Source organism: Herpailurus yagouaroundi, unplaced genomic scaffold (genome assembly GCF_014898765.1).
Source record: "Herpailurus yagouaroundi ecotype Mexico unplaced genomic scaffold, PumYag 100, whole genome shotgun sequence".
Classification (NCBI taxonomy): Eukaryota; Metazoa; Chordata; class Mammalia; order Carnivora; family Felidae; genus Herpailurus; species Herpailurus yagouaroundi.
The window spans coordinates 83,080,437-83,087,189 of NW_024412391.1; positions in this window are offsets into that span (position 1 = coordinate 83,080,437).

Sequence of the window (6,753 nt, forward strand, 5' to 3'; positions counted from 1 at the left end):
TCTTTAAACTTTGACATTTCAATTATTATGTATCATGGTGTGGATCTCCTTGGGCTCATCTTGTTTGGAACTTTGTGCTTCTTGTCCTAGACATCTATTTTTTTTCCCTAGTTAAGGAAAGTTTTCAGTTATTATTTCTTCAAATAATTTTTCTACCCCTTTCTCCTTCTTTTGGAATCCCTATAATGTGAATTTTTGCTCACTTGATATTTCCAAGGGATCCCTTAACCTATCCTCATTTTTTAAAAAATTATTTTCTTTTTGCTGTTCATCTTGGTGCTTTCCATTAGTCTGTCTTCCAGATCACTGATATGTCCTTCTGCATACCCTAGTGTACTGCTGATTCCCTATAGTGTGTTTTTTTATTTCAGTTATTGTATTCTTCAACTCTGATTTATCCTTTTTTATATTTTCAATTTCTTTATTAAAGGTCTCACTTAGTTCTTCCCCTTTTCTCTGCAACCCAGTGAGCATCTGTTTTAGTTCTTTTCTGGGATTTTTTTCTAATTCCTTCTTTTAGAGCATATTTCTCTGCCTCCCATTTTGCTTGGCTTTCTGTATTTGTTTCTATAGATTAGGCAGAGCAGCTACTTCTCCTAAACTTGAATGAATGGTCTTGTATATGGTTGTCCCCTGTGTAGACTGTGTGTGGCAGTTGGTGACTTTTGCTGGCTGGCTGAAGCCATGACTGGCCTGGACTGGGGATCCTGGGGCTCTCTACATATCAGGTGCCCTGTCAGGATAGCTAAAGCTGAAGTGAGTGCAGGCTGGGGTGTCCTGGGATTCTGTGTATTGAGGATACCCTGGCAGGACAGCTGAAGCTGAAATGGATGCAAGTTGATGTGTCCTGGGGAGCTCTGTACAAGGGGGTGCCCTGGCAGAGTGGCTGGAACTAAAGCAGTCTGTGGGTCAGGAGGTCCTTGAGCTCTCTACACAGAGGGTGCCTGGGCAGGATAGCTGAAATTAAAGTGGGTACCAGCTGAAGGGACTTGGAGCTCTACATGCTGAGGATACCTCGACAAGATATTTGAAGCTGAAGTGGATGTAAACTAGGGTGTGCCAGGACTCTCCACCCAGAGAGTGCCCTGAAGGGGCAGCAGGAGCTGAGGTGGGGTACAGTCCAGACATGGATCTTTTACATGCTAGTTGCTCTTTGAAACTGCAGTTTTTTAAAGAAAAAAGAAAAAAAAGCATGGCTTGTGTGTGTGTGTGTGTGTGTCCCAATGCAATTGGAACTGGTGTGCATTGTGGGCCTGGGGCTTACTGAGGCAGCAGGCCAGCTACAGAAACTGGATCCTGCTCTGGTCCTTGCTTTTAAGGCAGATGGAAAATGTGGGGCCTGAGTGGCTCAGTCAATGGAGTGGCTGACTTTGGCTCAGGTCATAATCTCATGATCTCGCAGTTCATGAGTTTGAGACCCACATCAGGCTCACTGCTGTCAGTGTGGAGCCCTCTCTGGATTCTCTGTATCCCTCTCTCTGCCCCTGCCCTGCTTGTGCTCTCTGTGTCTCAAAAATAAATAAACATTAAAAAAAATGGTGGATAAAAAAATGTAAACCTGTCATTCTCCAGTCCCTGTGACCCAGAGAGTGCTCCCATGGCTCCTCTGTTATTGTTGGCAGAATTCTAGTCCTCTCTTTTATACGCCAGTTGCTCTTTTTAAACTGCAGCTTTTTTTTTCTGTGCCCAAGGACAGAGGAGTCTGTTCCTGGTCTCTCAGTACTATCTCTCCCCACTTCCCTTGGCGACATTAGGGGTGAGGATTCCCTTTGTTACTGTCTGTTTCTCTTGCTGTTGTCTTTTGATATTCTATATTTTGTTGGGCAGAAGCTGTTCAGTCAGTCCCCGGTTCTTCAGGAGGAATTGTTCTATCAATAGGTATAATCTTGAGGGAGCTGGACAAACTGGAAGTACAGCTCCTGGCTGGCTCACCAAATATGTAGCCAAGGAGTTAGGGTGCAAAAGCACCTAGCTCCAGGGGACCCAAAAAGACCAGGTTTGTCTACTCACCACTGACAAAATCCAAAGGCAGAGGAACTAGTGGAGATGAAACAAAGAGGGAATTTATTCAGTGAGGCCAACACCAGGAAGATAGCAGACTAACATCAAAGACTGTCTCTAAAGTACCAAAAATACTTCCAGGAATATGTAAAGAAAATGTGGGACAAAGGTGGGTGGGTACATGCAGGTGGGCCGTAAAGGTCAGGTTGGTCATTGTCTTGGAGTTGATGGTGGAGTCTTATTGGCTCAGGGCAGTCCTTATTGTTTGAGGGATAGTTTCAGTTCCCGTCAGGCACGTTGCTTTGCCCTCAGGGTCTTTGGCCTGAATTAAGAGACAAACTGGAAAGAAGAACTTAATCAACTAGAAAGTTAAGGTCAATATGGAGGTAGTTGAAGTCCTCTTTCACATAGGAGGAGGTGAGTTAAAGGTCTTCCTATACTACCACCTTGGACTGGAGCTAGAATAGGATCCCTTTGAATGTGGTAAGTTTGGGAGAAATCCAAGAAAGGAGAGAATCAAAGAAGTGAATCTCCCAATTCTGTGTGCAAATTGTCATAAATACCAGTACCTCCCCTGAGCACAAGCATGGCATGGACAGAAAAGGCATTAAAAAAAAGGTTTTCAGATTGGAAAAAAAAAAAAAGAAAGAAAACTATCTCAACTCTTTTATTTTTTTAATTTTTATTTTAGAAAGAAAGAGTGAGCAAAGAGGGTGAGAGAGAGAGAGAAAGAGAGAGAGAGAGAGAGAGAGAGGGAATCTTAAGCAGGCGCCATGCTTAGCACAGAGCCCAACACGGGACATGATCCCATGACCCTGGGATCATGACCCAAGCTGAAACCAAGAGTCAGACACTCAACTGATTGAGCCACCCAGGCACCCTGAAAACTATCTCAACTCTTTTTTTAAATTTTTTTTTCAACATTTATTTATTTTTGGGACAGAGAGAGACAGAGCATGAACGGGGGAGGGTCAGAGAGAGAGGGAGACACAGAATCGGAAACAGGCTCCAGGCTCTGAGCCATCAGCCCAGAGCCTGACGCGGGGCTCGAACTCACGGACCACGAGATCGTGACCTGGCTGAAGCCGGACGCTTAACCGACTGCGCCACCCAGGCGCCCCGTCAACTCTTAAATGATGTAATTATCAACATCCTAAGAATCCAAAAGAATCCTAAGGAGTATACATCAATTTTCTAGAACTCATAAATAATTTAATAAGCCCCAGAATACTAGGTCAATATATAAAAATCAGTTTTATTTTGATATTTAGCAATGAACAATTAATATGAAAAGTTTTTTAAGTACCATTCAAAATCATACCAAAAATTGAAATACTTAGATTTAAATCTAACAAAACATGTACAGGATCTGTATGCTGAAAGCTACAGAAGGCTGATTGGAGAAATAAAGGAAGATATAAATAAATGGAAAGATATGTCATGTCTATCCATGGAAGCCTCAGAATTGTTAAGATGTCAATTCTCAACTTAATCTATAGATTCAACATAATCCCAATCAAAATTCCAGAATTTTTTGTGAATATCAACAAGCTGATTCTAAAATGTGTATGAAAAGACAAAGGAACTAGAACAGCCTAACAGCTTTGAAAAAGAACAAAGTTGGAGAACTCACTTTACCCCATTTTAAGACTTACTATAAATCTACAGTAATCAAGGCAGTGTGGTATTGAAGAAAGATGGACAAATAGGTCAAGGAGACATAGCAGAGAATCCAGAAATTGAGGCTATACACGAGCATAGTCAACCAATTTCTGACAATGACACATAGCCAATCTAATGGTAAAGGGGATATAGTCTTTCATCAAATGTTACTGGAACAATTAAATATTCATAGGCAAAATAAATAAATAAGTAAGCATTGACCTAAATTCAAAACTTGTATAAAAATTAACTCAAATGGATTGTGGATGTAAATGTAAAAGTGTAAAACTGTAAAGCTTTTATAAGAAAAAAGGAGGAAGTGTTCAGAAAGTAAAGTTAGGCAAACAGTTCTTAGACATGACATGAGAAAGCATGATCCATACATTTTTTTAAAATAGTAGTTTGGGCTTCAACAAAATTAAAAGTCTCTGCTCTGCAAATGACACTGTTAAGAGAATGAAAAGGCAAGGTACAAAATGGGAGAAAATATTCGCAAATCACGTATGCATCAAGAATATATTAAGAATTCTCGAAATGCTAAAAAAACAAACAATCCAAATAGGAAATGGGCAAGAGCTGAACTGGCCCTTCACCAAAGAAAAGGTACAGATGGTAAGTAAGCATGTGAAAGGTTGCTTACTAGCATTAGTCATTATGGAAATGCAAGTCAAACTACAACTTTACACCCACAAGGAAGGATATAATAAAGTAAGACAAATAATAACAAGCAAAGAGGTGGAGAATTTAGAACCCTCATGTATTGCTGGTGGAAATACATTGCTGCTTTGGAAAAGTTTGGCAGGCCTTTAAATAGTTTAACGTAGAGCTACCCTATGACCCAGCATTTCCACTCCTAGGTATATACCCAAGAAAAACGAAAACATATGTCCACGCAAAAACTTGTACACAAATGTTCATAGCAACATTACTCATAATAGCTAAAAAGTAGAAATAAAGCACAAATGTGCGTTGCTGGCGAATAGATAAACAAAATGTAGTATATCCATAAAATGGAACATTAGTTGGCAGCAAAAGGAAATAAAGTACTCATATGTGTTACAACATGGAAGAAGTTTGAAATCATAATACTGAGTGAAGAAACAAGTCACATATTGAATGGTTCTATTGATATGAAACACCTAGAACAGGAAAATCCATAGAAAGAGAAGAAATTAATTGTTTCCTAGGGCTGGGAGGAGGGGTGAATGGGCAGTGACTGCTTAATGGGAACAGGACTACCTCTTAGGTGATAAAACATCTTGGAAGTAGACAGAGGTGATGGTTGCACATGACTGTGAATGTACTAAATGCCACTGAATCTGACACTTTAAAATGATTAATGGTTAATTTTATGTTATGTAAATTTTACCTTGATTTGAAAAAAAAAAACAAACCTGAAATCTAGGGCCAATCATCTTAACTACGCTCTCATGAGCACTCATAGTTCATTTACACTTTTTGTCTTCTGCTCCACTGGCTCTTACAATTTCCTGACCATGGATTAGCCTATCCACTGATGAAACCCTAGTGGTTCTTTGACTGTCAATCTTTGTGAGACCCTTACCAATACCAGTTGCAGAAGTTGTTTCAAACTTTTACTGCCCTTCTAAGCTGTAACCATACCCCTCCTCCCAAATAGTGTTCATCTTATACATGCAGAGTAAGTAAAACTATAAATCATATGGTACTTAGGGGGAGCTCAATAATCCACTGAGTAGATGAATGAGCACTCTACTCTCCTACATGTCACTACCACCACTAGCAATATCTGTATCCTTTGCTCCCTTTCCTCTTGTTCTAAAAAGGAAGTATTTCTCAACATGCCTCCTTCCCAAACTAGTCTGCCTGTCACCTTCCATGCTTCTTAATGCCCCCAGGGGGAGCCCAGATTCCTTATGGGACATTTCCAGCCTCAGTTTCCTTCATCTCCTGTCACAGAGACTGTTCTCCCTACACCCTCACCCATCACTGCCCTTTCTTCTACCTTGACTTGTATACTCAGAGTCAGCCTTTAATACCTACCTCAATGCCCGTGAAGTCTTCCCCAATACCTTTAGCTAAATCCCTACCACAGGATTTGACATTGATTGGGAGGTTATTGGTAACAAGCAAAAACCATCAGGAAACTTCAGGAAGACAGACTCAGTGCAATAAGTTACTACATTTTCACTCTCACTCATGAGTGGATGGTGGAGTCTTCCAGAAGCTACACAGACTGAATGGAGATGCAGATATGAGAATCCAGCTATCTTTTATTAAATCAATCATTAAAGAGATTAGCACAAATGTAAAACAATGCTCATCTTCTCACTGATTTCTTTTGGAAAATATTGTTATTTTTCATAAAAATATGTTATTTGTATTAACGTATTGATTTTATTGCTATTTTTAAATGATTTAAATATTTTTGAAATTTCTTGATTTTAATTTCTAATAAACATCAATATATACGATGCACATAAACAAAAGTTCTTTGGGATCCTTAATAATTTAGTACAAAGTGGGTTCTGGACCAAAACTACTGAGAACCTATCTATTCTAGGATTGCTAAGCAGAGCTGTGGGCCTGCATGAAGCTGAGTATTACATATGTGCGATGGAGCTGGTTACTTGCTTTTCTTCAACAGCGTCTATTGGTTTTGGAACAGGAGGCGGAACAAGGAAAATGTACTTTTGAGTTGATCCACTACTGAGGTTTGGCAGAGTTACTATGGGCAGACTAGGTCAGGCTGTCTTGTTCTTCTAGATAAGGTGGATAAATCCTGTCATCTTAATAAATTATTCCTCACATTTTGCAAGAATTAGGAAGATTAAGAGGTTCCTTAACCCTGAATTTCCTTTCCTTCACAAATCCCTTTTGAATCATTTTAATCTGGTTAATTATGTACTCAGAGCAGTTTTTCCAGCTTCTTATGGTCTAGCTGTTATGTTCAGTGACATAAACAAATACCATCTATTCAATTTCATTGTTTGATCTGTCTCTGAGGATATACTCTGAGGGGGTTACTTCAAGTAATGGAGTCTGTTAAATTATGTACCCAGTTGCTCTGACTGGATTATAAATTTCCATACAGCGTGGATATTCAATAAA